The sequence below is a fragment of the Nycticebus coucang genome, chromosome 14 (assembly GCF_027406575.1).
Source record: "Nycticebus coucang isolate mNycCou1 chromosome 14, mNycCou1.pri, whole genome shotgun sequence".
Lineage (NCBI taxonomy): Eukaryota > Metazoa > Chordata > Mammalia > Primates > Lorisidae > Nycticebus > Nycticebus coucang.
In genome coordinates, this window is record NC_069793.1 from 24,287,784 (window position 1) to 24,312,971 (window position 25,188).

The window sequence follows — 25,188 nt, forward strand, 5'->3', positions numbered from 1 at the left end:
GTAGAGATTCAAAGAAGATGGCTTTAACTTCCCCCAAGAAAAGAACGAAAGATTTGAAAAGGTAATACTGAGTTTATGGGGCCAGTGGAAATCATTTCAGGGAGAGGCAATACCTTGAGAAAAGTCATGGAAGCATGACAGTACAAATGGCTTCACTGAGCTGGAGTGCGGAGCGGTGGTACAGAACCCTGTGAAGGATAGGTCTAGATTAGTAGTCAAAGATTCAGTTATCAAGATACAGTCTTTCACGCTGAAGTTTGAACTTTATCCCATAGGCAAAGAGAATCCATTTGAAGGGTTCATGGGATTAAAAAATATGTAAAGAATATTAGTCTTTTAAAAAAATGCCACTGGCAGCCAAAAGAAAACTAGAACAGAAGAAAACTGATTTAAGGCAAGGATGTCAGTTTGGCTGAAAATTAAATAGTAACTGTTAAAAATCTTCTAAGGGTAGCTGCTGAATAATAATGATGTAAACAGGTTGAGTCCTTGGAATTTTCCTCTCCACTGAATGTGGGGTTTGAGGAAAGAATGCATTGTCAATGGTTTCTAGTTTTCTGCTTTGGTTATCCAAAAAGATAAATAGTTTCCAAGACAGACATTTCTGAAAGATTATTTGGAAATATAATAAGTTCTGTTCTACACATCCTGAATTTAAATTAACAATGGGCATGTAATTTTATAACTTGGGAAAGCAGTTTACATGGGATATGTCAAGCAGGATTATTTTTTTTTTAAATGAATTACTTGAAACATTGGAAGTTCATTAGTTTGTTCAAGGAGAACATCACAAGAGTAGACTCAATCCTCTGAAAATACCAGGATGGCACTGTCAAGTAGAGACAAAAATATATTTCACATGGCAGAATATACAGTCAGAGAGATGACGGGAACAAGACAAATGGCATAATGAAATAGAGTAGAAGGGGCGTCTGGTCCGTATTTGAAATTTAGCTCATATAGAAAAATTCCACTTCTTCAAATCAATTAAATTATGAAAGAAGCATTCTAGAAATACTTAGAATAAAAATTAAGAAAGAAAATACTGAGATTTCAGAGTGAAAAAGAAATCCAAAGGAAGATTAATAACCAGAGGTATATAATCTCAGAGTTGTCAGACCTGGGGAAATAGACATTAAATGCTGGGTCTGACATTGTAATACCCTCAGAGGGAGCCCGGGTCACGGGGTCCATATGAGGGAATAGGTCTGTACTACCTGCAAAACATTTGAAACAGGGAGTTATTCTTTTTTTTCTTCGAAAATAGAAGTACAAAAATTCTGACCACTAGCTGTGTATGACTAAAAATGAATCATTTTTGAGAAATTGGCCATGTGAGATGGCTCTAAGCAAACTTTTAAGTCTTGAGCTTGCATAAGTTATGTAGTGTCAAATGGCAAATTGAGAAGTTTTAAGAAAAATCCTAATGCAAACTCAGTAAAACCGATGACATCAGTGAAGACATAAATGTGAGATGACACCGTGGTTGTGGCTTCAGACTGCAGCTCCTGAATTATTCCTGTGTTAATCTGCGAATGAGTGGATTAAACATCAGAAATTTCTTTTCTCATAGTTCTGGAAACTAGACATCTAAAATGAAGGTACCAGCAGGTTGGTTTTGGTAAGCACTCTCTTCTTGGCTCACAGAGATGGCCACTGTCAGTGTGTCCCCACATGACCCCTCTCTATACAGGCACACTGCTGGTGCGTGTCTCTCTCTCATCTTGTAAGTACACCAGTCCTATTGGAGTAAGACCCCATCCTTATGATTTTATTTATGCTTCATAATTTTTTTAAAGACCCTATCTATAAATACACTCACATTGGTGGTTAGAGCTTCAACATATGAATTTTTTTCATCCTTAACTACCCTCATGAAGATGACATAAAAATGAAGTCTTCAAGTTCACTTATGGAAATTCATCATAAGAGAAAGTCAGAAAATGCAACAAATAGAAGAATTCACACCCTCAAAACTAGAGATAAGAGAATTATTTAGAGGAGACATTAAAACAAATGTTATTTAAGAATTTAAATAAATAAAAGTCATGGCCACAGATAAACAGAAGATAATGGCTATCTCCTGAGAGAGAAGATAGAAAAGTTGGGAAGGAGTACAAAGTGTGACTGAATTCTTTGTAGTATCAGTTCTGGGAAGAAAAACATCTAAGTTCAAAAACAAAATGTATATACTTGATAAATATTTGGGTAGATGAGTTTTGTTGGTTGAAACTATTACTTTTGGTGTATTTCTGTCTGTTTGGAATATGTAATATATTAACATGTTTAAAAGGGGTATCAATATGAGAAAAATATGAATTCTTATCTATACCTTTTACTAATATATAATTAGGTAAAGTTCATTTTTTAAAGTTTTACCTGCTTAATTTTTAAATGTGTACAATATTATAATACTCCTTATCTTCCAGGGTTGTTTTAAAATGTGAAACGCATGACATATTACTTGGAGGAAATATATATTCAATATATGGTACCTGGGAGAAAGAAAGAAGCAGCAACATAAAAAGTCTCTTTCAGGAGACTGTAAGTGTTAAGGTGAAAGAGAAGCAAGCCTAACTCCACTTTGTTATAATTCCTGTTCCTGAGAGTCAGTGGGGGGCAAAACAGGCCTGATTCCATTCTGTTGTTTTGACTCCTTTTCTGTTACATTCTATTACTTTCCAAACCCTTGCTCCTTGTTTACCCTCCCATTGTATAACTGTGATTGCATTCAACTAAAGTTGTTAGTGATGCTTTAAGCAGAGTAAAAGCACTTGTTCTGAGATTAGAAAGAAGTTGAACTCTGAGTCCTGATAGTGCTAAGTGTCTATGTGAGAAGTAGGACATGAAGGGAATTTATGCCTCTTAGCTTCAGACTGTCTGTGGAAGGGAAAGGTAACATCCTGTCTGCCTTTTTTGTTTCTTTGTTTGGTGGCAGTTGTTTGCTTCTTCTGTGTCAAGAGTGAGGACTCGGGCATTGGACTACTCCATGAGGGGTGTTTCTTCTGAAGGAAGAATCAGATTCAGTCCCAACTTCCTGTTTCTAAAGAAAAGTATTTGTATGTGAACAATCATTGTTTGGGACATCCAATCACCACACTCAATTTCAGAAAATTGTGGAAGGTCCATAGAGGGGACAGATGTGTAAGAGTCACTAGCCAAGGCTTTTGGGAAATAAACAGGAACCAAGACTCTACATTTCCATGTCCTCTACAAAATCAGCTTTCCAAAAATAGACTCCTACAAGCAGTAGTCACAGGTGAATGTCATGCTTCTATTATTGCAATGACATAAAATCATTAAACCACTGCTAGTAGTAAAAGCAATCATGTTGGGTAATAGAGCTGCCCTCTGCCCATTCAAAGGGAATTGCATTTTAGATGACACATGGTGAGCCATGTCCTCTGGAGGGGAGTGGGACTGACTGAGGTTTCACTCCTATAGTAATTTGTTAAATGTTCTTCAGTGATGCTGCTTTTAGCTCAGAATAGTGGTATTAAACTGGCCATGGTGTCATGAGCATAGGACATAAAAAGGTTTCTAATTTATTGGTGATCTGTTAAAATTTTTAAAATATCCTCTATATTTATGAAAACTGAAAAAACATTGATTCTTAATATAGAGACATACTCTCCCTCTCTCAATATTCTTTGTCTAGTTTACACTTCACATCCACATACACCACACAAGCTGAGTTTTGACTACCTTTGAAAGGTCAGGTATATTATCTCAGTTAATCTTCATAGAATCCAATGATATATATGGCCATAGGCAAATAAGTACACTGACATTTCAAGATTGATCACAAAGTTCTGGAGACCAATTAGGATTCAAACTCATGCATGAATTAAACAACTGAAACTAAAGGAGACGTGGAATCAAATGTTCTTCTAAGTTCTGAACCTATTAAGAAATGGACAAGTAAGTTTTGATTTCCTTAGGTGTTCAAATATCAATTTTATTATTAGAAAAACCTGTATTGATAAACAATTTTGTACATAAGTCCCAACACACTGTGCATTAGTCCAATGCCATCACTCTAAAACTGGCCTCTAGGCTGAGAATTATAGTTACAGAGCTAGTAAATTGCCTGGAGGAACGAAGCCTACCTCTCATTTTCCATAAGTCCTTTCAAATAGTCACTCCTCTTCTTGTAGGAAGAGAAATGGTGAGTGGTACAGGAATTGATTTCCATCAAATACTTTCAAGGGAGCTAGAGGTTTATCAGGAGGAAAAAATAGATGATTCCAACTAATTGTGGCATGTTCTTTTTTTCATGATAGGCCATTCTCTCAGTTTTATTAGATTAATCCAATTAAGGGTTACATCTTCTCTATTATATTATGGACTTTTTTATTGTTAAATCATAGCTGGGTACATTTGTGCAATCAAGGGGTACAATGTGCTGGTTTCATATACAGTCTGAAATATTCTCATCAAACTGTTCAACGTAGCCTTCATGGTATTTTCTTAGTTATTTTATGTAGACATTTGTATTCTGCATTTAGTATGTTTCGCCTGTTCCCATTCTAAATGCACCATAGGTGTGGCCTCACCCATTATCCTCCCTCAACCCTGACTTCCCCCCTCCCTTTCCCTCCCTTGGCCCTTTCCTCATATTCTTGTGCTATGGTTGGGTTATAGCCTTCATATGAAAGCTATAAATTAGCTTCATGGTAGAGCGGAGTACATTGGATACTTTTTCTTCCATTCTTGAGATACTTTGCTAAGAAGAATATATTCCAGCTCCATCCATGTAAGCATGAAAGAGGTAAAGTCTCCATCTTTCTTTAAGGCTACATAATATTCCATGGTATACATGTACCACAATTTGCTAGTCCATTTGTGGGTCGATGGGCACTTGGGCTTCTTCCATGACTTAGCAATTATGAATTGGGCTGCAATAAACATTCTGGTATGGATGTCTTTCTTATATTGTGATTTTTGGTCTTCTGGGTCTATAGCTAGTAAAGGAATTATAGGATTGATCTTAGATCTATTTTTAGATCTCTAAGTATTCTCCAAACATCCTTCCAGAAGGAACGTATTAGTGTGCATTCCCACCAGCAGTGTAGAAGTGTGCCCTTTTCTCCGCATCCATGCCAACATCTCTGGTTTTGGGATTTTATTATGTGGGCTACTCTTACTGGGGTTAGGTGATATCTCAAAGTAATTTTGATTCGCATTTCTCTGATGATTAAGGATGAGAGCTTTTTTTCATGTATCTGTAGATTGTGCATCTGTCTTCTTTAGAGAGGTTTCTCTTCAAGTCCTTTGCCCATCCTGAGATGGGATCACTTGTTCTTTTCTTGCTTATATGTTTGAGTTCTCTGTGGATTCGGGTTATTAAACCTTTATCAGAGGTATAACCTGCAAATATTTTCTCCCATTCTGAGGGCTATCTGCTTGCTTTACTTAACTATGTTCTGGGCTGTGCAGAAGCTTTTTAGTTTGATCAGGTCCTGGTAATATATTTTTGATACTGCTTTAATTGCCTGGGGAGTCCTCCTCATAAAATAATCACCCAGGCCAATTCCTTCAAGAGTTTTTCCTGCACTTTCTTCAAGTATTTTTATAGTTTCATGTCTTAAGTTTAAATCTTTTATCTAGTGATAGTCTATCTTAGTTAATGGTGAAAGGTGTGGGTCCAGTTTCAGTCTTTTACAGATCGCCAGCCAGTTCACCCAGCACCATTTGTTAAATGGGGAATCTTTTCCCCACTGAATGTTTTTAATTATCTTGTCAAAGATCAAATAACGGTAAGTAGCTGGATTCATTTCTTGGTTCTCTATTCTGTTCCAGACATCTACTTCTCTGTTTTTGTGCCAGTACCATGCTGTTTTGATCACTGTCGATTTATAGTACAGTCTCAAGTCTGGTAGCGTGATTCCTCCTGCTTTGTTTTTATTTCTGAGTAATGTTTTGGCTATTCGAGGTTTTTTTCTGATTCCATATAAAGTGAAGTATTATTTGTTCAAGATCTTTAAAATATGACAATGGAGCTTTGATAGGAATTGCATTAAAATTATATATTGCTTTGGGTGGTATAGACATTTTAACGATGTTGATTCTTCCCAGCCATGAGCATGGTATGTTTTTCCATTTGTTAGCATCTTCAGCTATTTCTTTTCTTAAAGTTTCATAGTTCTCTTTATAGAGATCTTTCACGTCCTTTGTTAGATAAACTCCCAAATATTTTATCTTCTTTGGCACTGCTGTGAAAGGAATAGAGTCCTTGACTGTTTTTTTTGGCTTGGTTATTGTTGGTATATATAAAGGCTACAGATTTATGGGTGTTGATTTTGTAGCCTGAGACATTGCTGTATTCCTTGATCACTTCTAAAAGTTTTGTAGTAGAATCTCTAGTCTTTTCCCAGATATACAATGATGTCATCTGTGAAGAGTGAAAGTTTGATCTTTTCTGACCCTATATGGATACCCTTGATCGCCTTTTCTTCCCTAATTTCGGTGGCTAAAACTTCCATTACAATGTTAAAGAGCAATGGAGACAATGGGCAACCTTGCTTGGTTCCTGATCTACGTGGAAATGATTTCAATTTAACTCCATTCAATACGATATTGGCTGGGGGTTTGCTGTAGATGGCCTCTTTCAGTGTAAGAAATGCCCCTTCTTTACCAATTTTCTTAAGTGTTCTGATCATGAAGGGATGCTGGATATTATCAAAAGCTTTTTCTGTATCAATTGAGAGAATCATATGATCTTTATTTTTTAGTTTGTTTATGTGCTGAATTACATTTATAGATTTACATATATAGATTTACATATTTCCAGCCTTGAAACCCTGGGATAAATCCCACTTGGCCATGGTGTATAATTTTTTTGATGTGTTGTTGGATTCTGTTTGTTAGGATCTTATTGAGTATTTTTGCGTCAATATTCTTTGTGATATTGGTCTATAATTTTCTTTTCTTGTTGGGTCTTTCCCTGGTTTGGGGATCAAGGTGATGTTTGCTTCATAGAATGTGCTGGGTAAATATTCCTTCTTTTTCTTTATTTTCGAAGAGGTTTAGTAATATAGGCACTAGTTCTTATTTAAAGGATTGGTAGAATTCTGACGTGAAGCCATTTGGTCCTGGACTTTTCTTTTTAGGGAGATTTTGTATAATTGATGCTATTTCAGAACTTGATATAGGCCTGTTCAACATTTCCACTTTGTTCTGGCTAAGTCTTGGTAGGTGGCGTACTTCCAAATATTGGTCGATTTCTTTCAGATTTTCATATTTCTGAGAGTAAAGTTTTTTGTAATATTCATTAAGGATTCTTTGAATTTGTGAGGGGTCTGTTGTTATTTCATCTTTACCATTTCTGATTGATGAAATTAGAGATTTTACTCTTTTTTTTCTGGTTAGGTTGGCCAAAGGTTTATCTATTTTATTGACCTTTTCAGAAAACCAACTTTTGGTTTTCTTGCTCTGTTATATAATTATTTTGTTTTCAATTTCATTTAATTCTGCTCCAATTTTGGTTATTTCTTTTCTTCTGTTGGGTTTGGGGTTGGAATGTTCTTCCTTCTCCAGTTGCTTGAGATGTCCCATTAAGTTATTAACTTCCTCTTTTTCCGTTTTCTTGAGGAAGGCTTGCAGTTCTATAAATTTCCCTTTTAGGACTGCCTTTACAGTATTCCAGAAGTTCTGATAATTCATGCCTTTATTGTTGTTTTGTTCCAAAACATTTGGTGATGTTTCCATGTTTCCAGGTTCTTGTATGGGTACGCAGATTCCTGTTGTTTTTGAGTTCAACTTTTATTCCATGATGGTCTGAGAAGATGCAGGGAATAATTTCTATTTTTTTAAATTTGCTGAGTTTAAATTTGTGGCCCAGGATGTGGTCAATTTTGGAGTATGTTCCGTGGGCTGATAAGAAGAATGTGTATTCAGTTTTGTTGTGATGAAATGTTCTGTAGATGTCTGTTAAGTCCAGATGTTGAATGGTTAAGTTTAAATCTAAGATTTCTTTGCTTAGCTTCTTTTTGGAGGATTTATCCAGCACTACTAAAAAGGTGTTAAAATCTCCAACTACTATGAAAGTGAAGGAAATCAAGTTGCTCATGTCTCATAGAGTTTCTCTTATAAATTGAGGTGTGTTCTGGTTGTGTGCATAAATATTAATAATTGAAATCTCATTGTATTGAGTATTACCTTTAACAAATATGAAGTGTCCATCCTTATCCTTCTTTATTTTGGTTATTTTAAAGCCTATTGCATCTGAGAATAGGATTGCAATGCCTCCTTTTTTCTGTTTTCCATTTGCCTGGAGTATAGGTGACCATCCCTTCACCTTGAGTCTATATTTGTCTTTTAATGTAAGATGAGATTCTTTTATGCAGCATATATCCGGCTTGAGTTTTTTTATCCAGTCAGCCAACCTGTGACTCTTTAGAGGACAATTTAAACCATTCACATTAATTGAGAATATTGATAAGACTTTTGAGATTCTGGTGGACATTTTTAATCTTTTTGTGACTGTGGAAGTTGAAGTTTGATCAAAATTTTCTGGGTGGGTTTACTTTTGTGGTGGAGGATTATGCTGGTCTTTATGGAGGATAGGTCTGAGAATATTCTGGACAGCTGGTTTAGTTGTGGCAAATTTCTTCAACATGTGAATGTCGTTAAATTATTTAATTTTTTCCATCATAAATGAAACTCAGTTTAGCTGGGTACAGGATCCTGGGTTGAAAGTTATTTTGTTTTAGGAGATTAAAAGTCGATGACTATCGTCTTCTAGCTTGAAAGGTTTCAGCAGAGAGATCTGCAGTTATTCTAATATTCTTCTCCTTGTAGGTGATGGTTTTCTTTCATCTGGCTGCTTTCAGAATTTTCTCCTTCATATTAAATTTGGTGAAATTGATTATGATGTGTCTGGGAGATGTCTTATTCGGGTTTAGTCGTGCTGAATTTCAAAACTGTCTGCTATCTGAATTTCAGAATCTCTTGGCATGTCTGGAAAGTTCTCATTCATAATCTCATGGAGAAGAAGCTCTGTGCCTTGTGAAGCCACTTCATCACTTTTGGGGATCCCTATAAGACAAATATTGGTTTTCTTTGAATTATCTCAGAGCTCTCTGAGAGAGTGATCTGTTTTTGCCCTCCATTTCTCTACCTCTTTGAGAGTTTGGGAGTGTTCGAAAGCTTTGTCTTCAATGTCAGAAATCCTTTCTTCTGCTTGTTCCATTCTGTTATTGAAGGATTCTGCTGTGTTTCTCAGATCTTTGAGTGCTGCATCTTCTTGTCTCAATGTGTGAAAATCTTTGGTCATTTGGTCTTTGAATTCTTTGAATTCTTGAGACATCTTTTGGATTACTGCTTGGAATTCTAATTTGATCTTATTTGCTATCTAGATTCTGAATTTGATTTCTGACATCTTGGCTATTTGTTTGTGCATGGGATCTTGTGCTGTTTTTGCCCCCATTGATCCTTGGGGAGTTGATCTACTCTGATTATTCATATTTCCATTGATTTCATCTCATGATTGTTTTACCATTGCCTCTGGCCATCCTCAGAGTTGGGGTAGTGTCTCTCTGAGATCAGACCCAGGGGGAATCACTCTATTGTTGCTTGATCTTTGTTGGGAGTGACCCTGTATAGCTCTTCTGGGGCTGCCTCAGCCAGGGGTTCTGGTTGTGGGAGCAGCTCCAGAGTGTGACACTCCTGGATTCAGCAACAGGGCGGGGGGGGGGGGGTGGTTCACACGGTTCTGGGAGTGCCTGGCATCCTGTGACTTTGGCACTGAGGGCCCAAGGCTCCAGCAGTCTCTGGCCAGGAGAAGGGCTCTGCACAGAGTCAGGGAGGGCTCCAGAAGGCACGTGGCTACCAGACTCCCTGGCCAGACAGGCAGTCAGTGTGGAGGCAGGGAGGGTACAGGAGGGAGGATGCAGGGTTATGGGGCTCCCGGAGTTCCCAGTCAGGGTGTGGGGAGGCCTGGTGAGCAGGGTAGTGGGTCCCTGCGCAGCTCTCACTGCGGTCCAGGAGGGCACAGCTCTTCTGGAGGTCCGGGAGGGTGCCTATCATGGGTTCCTGCACCTATTAAGGACTTTTTAAGAGTCCCAAGTGTGCTGGTCAATCCAGGACAAAATCCCAGGCAGCTCACACCTAGGACTGATGAGAGAGCAATATATTGGGGGACTTCACTGTGATAGGAGCAGATTACATTTTTTATTGTACTTTGGTGAGGCATGCAGAGATTTACCAAAGCAAGCATTAGATTCCAGGAGACTTTAAGAAACTACTTAGAAAAGCTATATGTGTATGGTATAGTTTTGGCTCCAAATCTTGTTCTGCCAATTGGACATCCATAGCTGGGAGGAACACAACCCCCTTCATTGGCAGGGTGAGTGGGCCATTGTCTAAGCCTCAGAGTTCCAGCTCTTTTATGTACTTGAAAATGGCTTAATCTGCCATTTTAGTTTTTATCAGAGTGGATTGCCTTAAGCATTTTACTGTAGCTGTCTTCAATGCTATCTGCAAGCTGCCAGTTCCTTCTTTAGGAGCACAGCATGTAGGGAATAAATTTTGAAAAAGCCAATTTTTACTTCTCAGTGTTGGCCTGACAAGTCTTCTTATCCCACTGTGGTACTTAGCATAGTGCCTCACAATATGTAACTATTGAACAGTGGAGATAATGTGTGGATGGATGAATGAATGAATAAATAATTCTGTAAAGTGTGACCATCAAGGCTGTCTTTTCCTCACACCACTCCTCCATTCCAGTCCTTTTGGGGAAGATACAAACAGATGCCTGAAGTCTGCTTTTCAGTAGAAATTGAACTTTCTTTCATAGGTTAATTTTCTCTTCCCTGATCTGATACTCTGATTCATATGTGTAGAGTCAACAAGTAAACAAGCGGGGTTACGGTCTGTAGAATAATGGCTGTTTATGTCTCTTAATGAAAACTTTCCTGTTTATTTTTTTAGTTATTTTTGAGATATGAAAAAAATCTCTCTTGTTTGTACCCAAAAAACTCCTGGAATTAAATCATAAATTTTAATAATAGCTAGCATGTTTTAGCAGTCACTGTATGTGGGTGCTGTGATAAACATTTGACGTAGATTATCTCATTTAATCTTCACAGAAACCAAATGAAGTGTTTACTGTCATTATCTGTATTTGATGAAGAGGATGCTGAGGCTTACGGAGAATTAATAATTTGTCCACGATCATCTAATGTCAAGTAATCAAGAGTGAATGACATGAAAATACACACACCAGCCTGGACCAGCGATTTTTTGAAGGGAAACCCCACAGAGACAGAGTAGCAGTGGGTAAGTGGTTTTCTTCATGCTTACTGCCAAAGAACTGGTAGGGCAGACATTGGATGGCGAGGGGCCCGGTCTTGAGCTGTGGGGCTCATAAGCTGACGGTTAGAGAAGCGCCAAGCCTTTCCCTTGGGAGTTTGGAACTGAGGTCCAAATTTCCTGTTACAGTTCTGTGATGTAGAAGAATTGTGGCTTCCACCCCTGGTATTCAACCACAGCATTTATAATCAAAAACTCATTAGCACTTCCTTTGGTGTGAGTAGCACCCAGGGCCCAAGTCATATGTGTACAGTGGTGTGGTGCTGGGGATTCATGGCCCTCCGCCCTGCTCTGTCTCATCAGCATTCTTTCTGAATGGCTGACTTTAGTACTTACTTATAGCCAGTGTCCATGTTGTCTTGGTTTTGGCTCTCAGATGATCCTGCTTTTTGGTGAAGGGGCAGTGTCAGCCATCTCTCTGGAAGGCTGGCTTCCTGGGTATTCAGCTCAGGCAGAGTAACTCTTGCCTATCATCTAGCCATCAAGAGATAGAACCTATGTTGAAGAGCCTTGGTCTGATACCAGAGTCCCCAGTCTTAAGTAATTTTCAACAAGAGCAGATATAACCATCGGTGTGTACATTTCAAGTAGAATCATAGTCCACAGTATAGTACATGCTTTTCCTGTTGTTTATCTTTGTCTTAAATTCCTAATTGACCATTTGAAATATTTATGTATCAGTTGGCAATGTTTAGCCTTTAACTCACTGCTCTAGTATGCTATGCTCTATTAGAATATGATTTTTAATTTGGTTGTGAGCTGTTCACCAAAGACACGCTATGGATGGTGAGATACATAAGCGTATCCACTGGGATGTGTGTTGCAGAGAAGGTGAAGTCTTAAGAGGCAGTACATGTGTACTCTCAAAGAACTGATAAATTCAGGGTTTGTGGCTTTTGTCCTCTCAAAGGGAATTTTTAGGAGATTTTAAACCAGAGGTAATAATATTAAGAACTTATCTCTGTGCCAGTTGAGGTATATGGTTGTAGGTTTGTTTGTTGTCTAACATTTTATATGTATTTATTCTTTTCAGTACTTCTCAGCTAAAATTTATACATTTATATACTTTATAAATATGAAATATCTTGAACCAAAAGAAATCATCTGTAATTGAACAGAAGCAATATCTCTACTAAATAATCAGTAATAAGGTTCACAGAGTCAGAGAAGTGATCTATTTTGTTGACTACTGAATATGCTCAGTGGATAAACACTGGCTAAAACAAAGTACTTACTCAATCGGTATTTGTTATTTTAAAGAATTTAAATTAGATTAGGTTATCAAGATTCTTGCTCTTAGTTATATTTATTTATAAAATTAGATAAGTAAAGTAAGATGTGAAAATTGATCATCTTTTTTTTCGCTTTTGTTCTGGATCCAAATCATTTGACTGTCATAAAAGGAGATAATACATGCATTTACAAAGTGAAATTTTAAAAATCTTGTAACTTAAAAGTAATCTCAGATATGTAGAATTATGTGTTTTCATATGTGGAGAGAGGAGGATAATGATTTGAAAAATGTACTATGTGCATTTTCTGATTTAGACCTTTTCCCTCACATCTCCCAAAAAGAGAATGTCGTAAGGAGGCACTTCACCTTGTTTAAGAGTTTGAGCCCTTACTTACTAGATGTATGTCCTTGAACAAGTATTTTATCATCTTCTTGTGCCCTGTTTTCCTCATTTACAGAAAATAAATAATACTAGTACTGACATCATAAATTTATTATAAAAATCAAAAAGTTAGTCAATATAAAGCATGTCTGGTGCCAAATAAACCCTCAATAAACACTATCATTACTGTTATTTCAGGTAACACATTCACGTAGGGAATAATATAAACCCTGATTTTGTCTTTGATATTTAGTGATTCACAATCTCTTCCTTAAGGCCCCTATTTGTCTCTTAATGAAAATATAAGTTAAATCACATGTGTGTGTGTGTGTGTGTGTGTGTGTGTGTATGTCCCTGTGATGCCTGTTCTGTCTTATTAAAACCAGGTTTCCTCCTTTATCTATCCACAAATTCTGAGAATGCCTTGGCTTCCTTACAGTGCTTTTGAAACTGGGATTAGCCCATGCCTACATAGGCAGTAGATGGGGGAACATCTCCAGTTGCTACTCATAAACATAACCTGGACCAACCTCTAAAGTCCAATTCAGCAGAGTCTGCAAGAAGCAGAATTAGGTAAACACCTGATGTCTTCCCCTATAAAATCTCCATTCTAATATTGTTGACACCAGGTTAATCCACAGTGCATGATGTTTCTGATGGGGCAAACAGTACCATAACAAATAAGTAGGGAATCTTTAGGCTGTAGAAAATGTAGCAGTCCTCTATACAGTGACACTTTTTTATAAAAACTTACATAAAAATCTGACTGAACCTCCAGAAAACATGAACATTTCTTGAGTGTTGGTTGAAGGCAGCCTCCTGACTTTGCCTCTGTAAACTAGTTCAGTTGCTCTTTTTCTTTTTCTTGGATGTTATCCATTTGACTTTCTTCCCAATGACCTACTCTCTGACTTTCTTTAGAGAATTTGAAAATATTGCCTGTGCGGATGCCAAGGGTGAAAAGGATCTGCATCCCCACTGAACTGCACGTAGCAGCTCTCTTTTTTCATTCCCAGTGGAACTTTTGTAATCTTGCTGGAAGTGCTCATGTCTGTACCATAATGTCTACAGGGAAGAATAATGAACAAATAGTCTCAGTAACTATGTTTTGATGGGCTTTGGTAAAAGTCAGCTCACCACAGTCTTAAAATGAAAACAAAAATAAAAATTCTTGACTTAATCAGTGAACTATAAATGTAAAGGTGCAGAATATTTAGAGTCATAATGATATAGTGAAAACAACATAGAATCTATCATTGTAGTTTAAACATTTAAACTTGATGAATTTCTGAATATAAAGCTAAGGGATTCTATTTTTACAAAATAAACATAAAGTAGACATCTATAAAAAATTTTGAAAACAAGTTCAAGAGATATGTTTTAGGAAGGCTATTGATGTATCCTATAGAAATGTATAGGTCTCACATTAAAACCCCTGTATTAGCTCAGGACATTGATAGATGGTTGCACCACAAGACTGTAATGGACAATGTAGCCGATAGGTACGGGGAGATCCTAACTCCTTCTTGTCTTTAGGGCATAAAGGTTGGGTCAAAGTCAGCAGGAATCCTGGGGTCTGTCTTCTCTCGTTTTGAAAAAACATGACAGTTTTCCCCAGTAAGCCATAGAAATCTTAGAATTTCTATGTGATTCTTAAATGTGACCATTAAATGAACCAAACTGAACACGCTGCTAAGGAATTGTTCATTTATTTATTCTTTCCTTCATTCAATGGCTGTTTATTGAATATCTCCTATTAATTATAAACTGTACCTCTGAGGGAGGGACAGGTGGGATAATAAAGATGAATTAAGTTCTTCTCCAACCTTGAGGAAGTCATAGCCTGTAAAGAAAAGAAAAATACTAAAATAAGTGTGATGCCATATGCCATCTGTGTAGACCTGTGGAGTCATGTGCAAAAGTAGGCCTAATTTTATTTGGAATGAGAAAAAGGGGGAAGACACATATCACAAACACGTTAGTGTTAACTAAACTTCAGAGGTTAAGTGTAGATCACTAGGGCAATTATGAGTTGAATGCAGTATTATTTTTGAATAGATCAGTTTCCACTACAACTTTTTTAATAGCTACATACTATTCTACCATGTTAATACAACACATATTAATTTAATCAAGCCATTATTTTGGTTGCTAGGCTGGTTCCAGCTTTGGTCTACTGTAAGCAACATTCATATGTTGTATTCAAGATCGTAATAGCTGAATTGTAGCACATGTCCTTGTTTCTGTTCTTAGAATACTGTTATAGAAATAAAATGACTAGCTCAAGGGACCACTATATTTTTAAAGTGTAAATACATTTTCTCCAGATAGCATTATTAAAGAGTAAAGGTTTGTGTTCAGAGAAGCCTGGGTGAAAAATATAAACATTTTGCTGTTGTCTGACCTTGTGTACGTTGCTTACCTTTCATTACTCTTGGTTTCTTCCTTTATAAAGTGTGAGGACAGTAACACACCCCTTCAAGTGCTGCTTTAAAAGTTATAGCAGAGATTAATTAATACTTATGGAAGCTTCTATGCATTTTTGACTATAGGTACCAGACAGCTGCCAAACACTGGCAAGAAAATGTGTGTTCTAAATATTTTAAGTTAGTGTCATTAATTATTTCCTAACGGAAAATGTGGGCTGCCTAAAGAACTCGATGGTGGTATTGCGGTTCATTCATCATATGGCCCACATTTTGAAAATCCTAACTCGTTTTGCATATAAATGACTTCAAAATTACTGGACTATGTTCAGAAATTTTGCTTGAAAAATAGGAAAGTGGCAGTATTGGATGTGAAGAGATAAAAACAGGGGATATAATTCTTATTCTTCCACTTCTTAACTATTTCACTCACTCTCTCAGAGCCACAGTTATCTCAGCTCAAAAAAGGATGATAAGGGTATATATTATTTCTGCTTCAAGGAATCGAATGAGTCATGTACATTAAAAAGATAGATAGGTATCTAAATTGTTATCCTGATTTTTTTTTTGATTTATAAATTCACTGTAAATCTCTTCCCTTTTTGAGAAAGAAAATATATTGTGCAAGATATACATTTTCTTTGTGCTTGTCAGTATATTATATTTTTCATGCTACATTGATGTGGGGCATTAACTTGAAGAATCTGAATTTATTTTTGAACTCCTGTCAGCACTCCGTAATTAACATTGCCCAGAAGAGAAACGCTATTTTGCCTCCTGCATCATCAACACAACTGCCAGCAAATAAGGAAGGCATCGTCTTTACCATTATTGCTGCTAATGTACAAAGCAGAAAAGAACAGCTGGATCTTCACACACTGCGCTGTTAGAAAGATTGGCACTGAGTGAAATCTATTTTCGGTTTCTACCTACCTCTTCTTACTTGAAGAATGTATTTAAAGAGACAAAGAATATGTCATTTTTGTCCCAAAGTCTATTTTTAAACTCCTAATTTGGAACATTTACTTATTTCAAAGTTGTTTATCTCAATATTATTTTTTCTCAATACAAAGTTAATGTTGATTGCTTAGTGGCTATTTCACTTCTTTACCTTTATTACTACATTTTTTTCTGTGTCCTAAATTCCCCATACTGTTTCAGATCTTTCTCCGGTCTCCAATTTTATTTAAATTTATAGTGGTGATGGGTAAATGAATCCTTTTTAAAGTGAAAAGTTGTAGGGCTAACCCTTGTTGCAATAAAAGGGCGAAGCTATATAGCTCTTATAAAAGCAAAAATCTGCAGCCTTGATAGTTACAGTGTGCCAGAATGAGATATATTCTAACATACTTTTGGTAAATAAGGTTTTGGCTTTTATTTTTCTTTTCTATTCTCAATTGAGTACAAGGCAGGGTTGTGAAATTAAAGCAGTTTGGAAAGCAGTTTAGCCATTCCTTAGAATTTTAGACACAGTGTTAACATATGATCCAGACAGTCTACTCCTAAATACATGCTCCTCCCAAATGAAAACATAGATCCACTTGCAAACTTGTACTTGCTCATATGAGTATTATTTACAATCTCCCAAAAGTAAAAACCACCCAAATGTCCATCAACTGATGAGTATATAAATAAAATACGGTACATCTGTATAGTAGGAAATTATCTGCACATTTAAAAGGAATGAAGTAGTGATTGCACACTGTCACACGGACCAAGTGCAGAAACATGACACTCGGGGAGAGAAACCAGGCACCAAAGGCCACCAATGATATGATCCATTTGATGACATGTCAAAAATAGGTAAATTCACAGAAAAAATAAGTAGTTGAGTGGTTTCCAGGGAGTCTAGTGTGGGGAAACACAGGAAGCATTGCCAACAGGGAGAGGATTTCTTATTGAAAAAATGAAATTTTCTAAAATTAGATATTGCTATCATTGCACAATTCTATAAAGATATTAAAAACCATTGAAATGTACATTTTGAAAAGGTGATGATTTTGGGTAAATAAATTATATCTCAATAAAGCTCTTACACAAAAAGTCATATATTCATGAATATAAAATAAAAATTTGGAATAAACAGAGGAAAGAATGGGAAAAGTTATGAGTAAACAACTTATCATCATAAGCTCTTCATGTGAAATATTCTTTATAAACGTTTCTATTTCTAGAGATTTTAGAGTTGTTTTTTTTTTTTTACCTAAGTGAACCACAAAAATTAAGTATTGATTTCTCTTTTCAATCATAGGTGGTTGCCAACTATTCATTACTATAATTTTTTTATTGTATGAGAATCAGGGAGGTCATTGACACACATCTGGTCAGTTTTTAAGACCTCAACGTCACTAGCCACTGGATCCTGGTAACTGTAGAGATAGTTGTCTTCTCCCTTGGGTCACTGCTGTCATTGTAGCACTTTGTGGAAGTCAACCTCCACCAGTGATTGAAGATGTTGCTCATTAACATCCTATTTGGGGGAAACTGTGGATATTTTTTTTTTCTCATTGAAAAGATGGCAAGCCAGGTAATTCACAGACAAGTAGACTACAAATTCTGACACCCAGAATACAGAATAGGAAAACAGGTTCATCCAAAGGCTTCATGTACTCTTTTACTAGTGAGAGATTTAGTACATTTAAGGATATCATAATGAGACCAAATCAAATTTATAAAAGAATGAATAAATGACAATAAAAAAATGGAGGTCAAACTGGGCTTTCAGAATTATATAGTGCACCAGTCAGATCTGTAAGGAAAGAGCTTTATGAAAGTTGATGCGTGGGCGGCGCCTGTGGCTCAGTCGGTGGGGCACCGGCCCCATATACCGAGGGTGGTGGGTTCAAACCCGGCCCCGGCCAAACTGCAACCAAAAAAAAAAAAGAAGAAAAATAGCCGGGCGTTGTGGTGGGCGCCTGTAGTCCCAGCTACTCGGGAGGCTGAGGCAAGAGAATCGCTGAAGCCCAGGAGTTGGAGGTTGCTGTGAGCTGTGTGAGGCCACGGCACTCTACCGAGGGCCATAAAGCGAGATTCTGTCTCTACAAAAAAAAAAAGTTGATGCGTGATTTTTCCAGTTTTAAAAGAATGTAATTCCGTCTATGTCTGCTTCCATTAAGGATGTTGAGATAGCACTTGAGTAATTCAAAGTGTAGAAAAATGTGAAGGATGCTGAGTGTGTTATGAAAGTACGTATTTATCTTGCACTTTATTGTTATAATATGCCCAGATCTATTAATTTTATAACTTATGATGTCTGTTATGATTTAACCTTGTAGAACTTGGCTGCTCAAAGAAAGTAATGGAGTCATTTCAGATGTAGCATTAAGTCTCTTGTGGTGTGTGACACATCTACCATGTAGTAGAGAAGATTCAAGGAGTAGGCTTAGATGATAGTTGTATTGGTGAACGATAATTGTTTAAACTAAACTGAGTGTGCTAACACTTTCTCTGTCACTCTTCATCTTTTCAGCCTCACAGCTACTTAGAAAGGAACGATGTTTGTATGAGAAAAGGTTCCAAAGTAGTGGGAATCTTTAATGCCCTTTTCCAGGCATAACTTTACATAATATAAATAACATTATTATAGGACTTGATAGGTGACAAATCACTTCATGGAACAGTTAACACATATCACATAACAATCCTATTGGGAATGTTTATATAGTTATAAATGTATATAGTTTATAATATATGGAAAGCGAGGTTCAGAGAAATTTTGTCTTTCCTGTAACCAAAGTATAGAGATAAGAATTTGGAAAGGAAGTAAGAGATTCAAATGACATTTATGAAGCCCAATTCTAGCATTATTCCAGAAGCTTCTGAAGTTAACACATTAAATCCTTCCCAAATCATAAGAGGTAGACCTTATTATTTCCATTACACAAAGAGGGAACTTAAAGTCCAAGGTTATAAGCTTAGTTCTTATCAAAGACTTTGAATTCAGTGCAAAAATTCATTTATTTTTAATTTTTTAAAGCCTACATTTTTACTTTAGGCATATGTTTAAATGTATTTGCATTTGATCACAATCAGGATACTGGAGAGATACCCAGCTTTGCATTTTATTATGAAAGTAACTCTTCACTATGGTTCAGGGCTTGGTTAATTTCTCAGTCGTCCTGAACTTTGATTTTATCCATGTATATTTGGAAAGCCCAAGATCAAAAGTAACATTGATTAGGAAAAGTTGTTGTGGAAAGGAAGACTACACATTCTTTAAGTTTCCAATATTGTTTCTGAGTCAGGGCCAGTTATAACCTCTTCCCCACGCCAGACATACACGTTAGTCACACCGCACATGAAGTAACCAAAAAAACAAAAAAAGAGATAAAGATTTGGAGGTCCCATAGTGACTGCAGAGATTTTATGGACTTCGTAGCATTCACTAGAGATGGTAGAGAGGTAAGATTGCAGTCCAGTCCTTATTTGCAAAGAAATAATTCATCAACATTGTATAAGTCCTATTATTGGAATACCATCCCAGTCTTTTCTAAATAGAGCTTTTTCCTATCATTTAATAGTGTGTAAATGACAAACTGTGAGGTTCAGTTTCTTTCCATAGTTTTGAAGCTCTTTCCCTTCCCTTTTGGCCCCGTTTTTGGGGTGGCTTCCTGAAGGAAGGAGAAATAAATGCCCCAAACTCCTGGATTTAGAGCTTTCTATTCACTTCAGATACAAGACATCTTAAAAAACTGTCCCTCACAATAATCATCATGATTAGAAGATGGTAGATGAGTCTTCTTGGGCTTCTGTTAACAAACACCATCGATGGGGTGGCTTTAACTACAGTATTCTTTTATAGTATCACAATTCTGGAAGCTGGAACTCCAAGATCAAGGCATCAGCAGGGTTAGTTGCAGGTAAAGCCTCACTTTCTGGCTTCAGGCTGCTGCCTTCTCACTGAGTTCTCCCTTGTATTTGCTCTCTGTGGAGAGAGAGGGAGGGAGGGAAGGAGGTAGAGAAAGAAGGTATAACTCCTGCCATTTCTTGCACTTCCTATAAGGACACTGGTCTTTATTGGATTAAACCCTTTCCTCCTTATGGTCTGTTTTAACCCTAATTACCTTATAAAGGTACTGACTCCAAATACAGTCACATTGGGGGCTAAGACTTTAACACAGAAATTGTTGAAGCACATAATTCAGAACAAAGCAGTTTACTTTCTCCCCTACCCTCTTGAATGCTCATTTGCCACATCCCAATAGCCCCCAAAGTCTTAACCCATTCTAGCATCAATTCCAAGCTAAAAGCATCACCTAAATCAAATTATAAATGTGACTTCAGGTATGATTCATACTAAGGCAGAATTCCTCTCCAGCCGTGAGTCTGTGAAACTAGACAGGTTGTCTGCTTCCAAAATGCAATGGGGGGAACATTCATAATGTAGATAATCACAGTTCAAAAAGGAGAAATCAAAAACAAGAAAGGGAGACAGGTCCCAAACAAGTCAAAAGTGCAGGCGGCGTCACCCACAGACCCAGGGACGGCGGGACCCTGAGCAGTGGCTTTGTCCCTGAGACACAGGGAGGTAGCATCCTGGTCCACTGAAGATAAGCAGGTGGCCCCATCCACTGAAGCTGAGGAAAAATAGGCCTGTCTGCTGGGGCTGCAGTGGGGAGCAGCAGCCCTGATCTCTGAATTGCCTTTGGGGTCTTTCTTCCCTCTTCCTGAAGGACAACACATATTCCCATCAGGCAGCACTGCTGTCCCATCCTGCAGAATCTGAGCACCCCAGGGCCTTCTCTCATTCCGTAGCATCCTTTCTACCCTCTTTAGTCTCAGCAGGAAGTGTTTTTGCTGGTGTCATCCTGTTGCTGTTCCTGGCTTCAGTTAAGGGGGGGATTCAATTCTATGGGTAATCTCATTACGAGGGAGTTTATGGATTGTTCAGCTACATTTTTAGTGTTCAACCTCGAGTGTTCACTCATTTTCTCTCTCTTTCAATATGGATAAGCAGAGAATTATCCAGATTTTCAAGTCCTTATTCCTTTTTGCTTAATAATTTCTTCAATGTATCTCTCTTCTGTCATATTATACTCTAAGGAATAAGAGGAAGCCAGGCCACACCTTTAACATTTTGTATGAAATCTCTTCAACTGCATATCCAGTTTCATCACTCGCAAGCTCTACCTTCCACAAAAATCTAGAACACAATTCAGCTAAATTCTTTGCCACTTTATAAGGACTGCCTTCATTCTAGTTTCTTAGAGTATATTCCTCACTTCTGAGATATCATCAGAATCATTTTTTTTTTTTTTTTTTTTTTAGACAGAGCCTCAAGCTGTCACCCTGGGTAGAGTGCTGTGCCATTACAGCTCACAGCAACCTCCAACTCCTGGGCTCAAGTGATTCTCCTGCCTCCACCTCCCAAGTAGCTGGGACTACAGGTGCCCTCCACAACACCCAGCTATTTTTTGGTTGTAACCATCATTGTTGTTTGATGGGTCCAGGGTGGATTCGAACCCGCCAGCTGAGGTGTATGTGGCTAACGCCTTAGCCACTTGAGCCACAGGCACCGAGTCAATCAGAAACATGTTAATGTTCACGTTCCTCCCATCACTCTGCTCATGATGATAAATGCATTGTCTAGGATGATAGACACTTATTTCCAGCTGTCCTAATTTCTTGCTTGAGCACTCACCAAAATCACTTTTTTTGTCCCAAATCACTTTAAATATCTATATTTCTACTAACAGTTCCTTCAAGGCAATCAAGGTTTTTTTCTTCCAGTCTCTACCCAGCACCAGGTCCAAAGCCACGTCCACATTTTCAGATATTTGTTATAGCAGCTCCCACTTCACAGTAACAAAATAGGTATTAGCCTGCTGGGGCTGTCAAGTCCAAGTACTACAGACTGGGAGCCTTAAACATCAGAAATTCATTTTATTCCAGCTTTACAGGCCAGAGGTCCAAGATCAAGGTAATAGGAGGGTCAGTTTCCATTAGTTTCAGGTGAAGCATCTCTTCTTGGTGTGCGCATGGATGTCTTCTAGCTGTGTTTCATGTGGCCTTTTCTTTGTGCACGCACAGAGATGGGGGCATGGGGAGGGAGATAGAAAGAACGAGAAAGAAAGGGAGAAAGAAATAAGGAAAAAAGGAGGGTAAGGAGGGATGGAGGGAAAAAGAGAAAGAGAGAGAAAGAAAGAAAAAAATAAAGAGAGGGAGAGACGAAAGGAAGAAGGAAAGGAAGAAGGGAAAGAGGGAGGGAAGGAGGAAGGAAGGAAGGGAAGAAAGGAAGAAAAAAAGAAAAGAGGCCAGACATGGTGGCTCAGGGCTATAATCCTACCACTCTTGGAGGCCAAGGCAGGTGGATTGCTTGATCTGAAGAATTGTGAGACCAGCCTGCAAGAGTGAGACCCTATCTCTATCAAAAATAGGAAAGTCAGCTGTGTGTTGTGGCAGGCACCTGTAGGCCTACTCGGGAGGCTGAGGCAAGAGGATTGCTTAAGCCCAAGACTTTTGAGGTTGCTGTGAGCTATGATGCCGTGACACTCTACCCAGGTGATAGAATGAGACTCTGTTTCAAAAAAAGAGAGATAGAATCTCTTTTGTCACTTCGTCTTCTTATTAAGAAGTCCATCTCATGAGATTAGGATCCTACCTTTGAACTCATTTAATCTTATTTGCCTTCTATTTATTTATTAAATCATATACACATAGATCATGTATACATTAATGCACTTATGGGGTACAATGTGCTGATTTTATATACAATTTGGAATGCTTAGATCAACAACACTTTGGGGGTTAGAGCTTCAACATACACATTTGTGGAGGGGATGCAATTCAGTCCTTAACAGATGGGATTATGCTAATTATCTTAGAGCAATTGCTTTCTACTCCCCCCTGGCTCTTTATAATTACTAGGGGGAAAAAGGGAGAGGAACTTGAACAAAAAAGACTGATGCTTACCAAAGCAAATCTGAATCTCCCAGGCTAGGACAGGCCACAAGGACTTCTTAAAAGCTACCAATGTAATTGTAAATTTGCATCCAGAATTGAAAATCATACACTTAAATCCTTTAGGTCTACTCACCCAAACCATAATGCATACTATTCTTCTTTGACATGAGAATTAAGTGAGATTATACTTATAAAACCCCACATAGTCTACCAGTATTATTACCAGTGATAGTTAAAGAAAGATGATGAAAAAACTCTAAGGTGCCTATTTCTCTTTTCTCTTACACACTAAGATTCTCAAGGTTTGGAGGAAAGGATTCTCAACTGTGTCCTTGCAAAGCCTAAATTAGCTAAATTTTACATATCAAAGTGGTAGGGCTTGGAGGACTCAAAGGGCATTTGAAAATAGCAGAGTAATTGTAAAGCAAGTGGTTTAGGTCACAGCAGATACCGGGGAAAGCTGTGAGCAAAGTTACAGCCCTTAAAGGTGATTTTTGAGCTTTGAAAGCATTTTGCTAGAGCCCTAGCAGAAGATGAAGGAGGCCCTTTGTAGGTCATTTTTGTTCTGTTGGAACATTAGACTTTTAGTGATTAATTTTAGGACTCCACACACTCAACTTGTTGCAATTTTTCGGAAGCTATCCAATGTGTTTTGAGTGAGGCTTCCCGTGAGAAATGGCTTTTTTTAAAACACTGTGCAGTTGGGTTTGGCGTGTCGATCTGTCTCCTCTTACATTTGTATCAGAAAAAGCCAACCTGGTGGAAATGTTGATTCTGAAACTTGAGAACGGTTAAAAGATAAATCTTCTGTTCATTTTCTTTTAGAGGTGTTCTCTTTTTCTCATCTGAAGTGTGTGGGAAGTCCTGCCTGTCTAATTTTCAGCATTATGATAAAATTACTGTAAAAAGCTTTTCTATGTTTTGTATAAATCCTTATCATGACTGTAAGTTTGAAGAGGCTTGATGCCTGTTCTCTTTGGCATGTCTGCAGCATACTATTTCAATGTCAAAACTCCAGCTTAGGAGGCTTATTTACTCTTAAATAGTTTAGTGGTAAAAGTGCAGGGCTTCACAGCTAACTTGCTTGGTTTAAAATTCTGCCTTTGACATTTTACTAGTTTAATTTCTTTAAGATGCAGATTACTCATCTGTAAAGTGAGATAATAATAGCAACTACTTTGTAGAATTGTCGTGAAAATTAAGTTTGCTAATGCACAGGAAATTCTTGCAGCATTCCAAGTTCACAGCACACATCACTAAGTGTGAGGGATTCCTGATGCTTATTTCAAAATTCCTTTGTCAAACTTATGAAAGGCACACCAGTCTGAGTCTACTAGAAAAACTACAAACAGATGAACCAAAAGTCATCTTGTCTCTGAGCCACAGCACATTGGTGCAGGTTTGATTCTTGACTCTATAACTTAGAAGTTCTATAATTTTAGACAGCAGTCACCAGTAGCCTTTGTTTCTTTATCTCTCAAATGGGGAAAATACAATGTCTTCTTTGATTATTTGATGTAATGGTTAAATAATATGACCTTCCAGAAACCACCATCATCTCCTGTCTTCAAGATTGCATTAGCCTTCCAACTGGTCTGGCAGCTTCCATTTGTACCCATTTAACAACAAATTCTTCATACAATGGTTAAAATAAAACATAAACTGAGGCCAGGCATGGTAGCTCATGCCTGCAGTCCTAGCACTCTGGGCAGGTGTATTACCTGACCTCAGGAGTTTGAGACCAGCCTGAGCAAAAGCAAGACCTTGTCTTTACTAAAAATAGAAAAACTAGCCAGGCATTGTGGTGGGCACCTGTAGGCCCAGCTACTCAGGAGGCTGAGGCAAGAGGATCACTTGAGCCCAAGAGTTGGAGGTTGCTGTGAGCTATGATGATTCCACGGCATTCTACCGAGGGCAACAGAGTGAGACTC

General features: G+C 37.7%; 1 protein-coding gene across 1 annotated transcript in view; it reads left to right on the forward strand.

The window, feature by feature from the left end:
- The window catches only part of LRRC4C (leucine rich repeat containing 4C), a 1,324,260-nt gene that overhangs the window by 236,824 nt on the left and 1,062,248 nt on the right, over positions 1-25,188 (forward strand). The window contains exon 2 of the mRNA XM_053560150.1: positions 11,091-11,280. The gene's annotated coding sequence lies outside the window, so the exon portion shown is untranslated. The remainder of the gene's footprint in view (positions 1-11,090; positions 11,281-25,188) is intronic.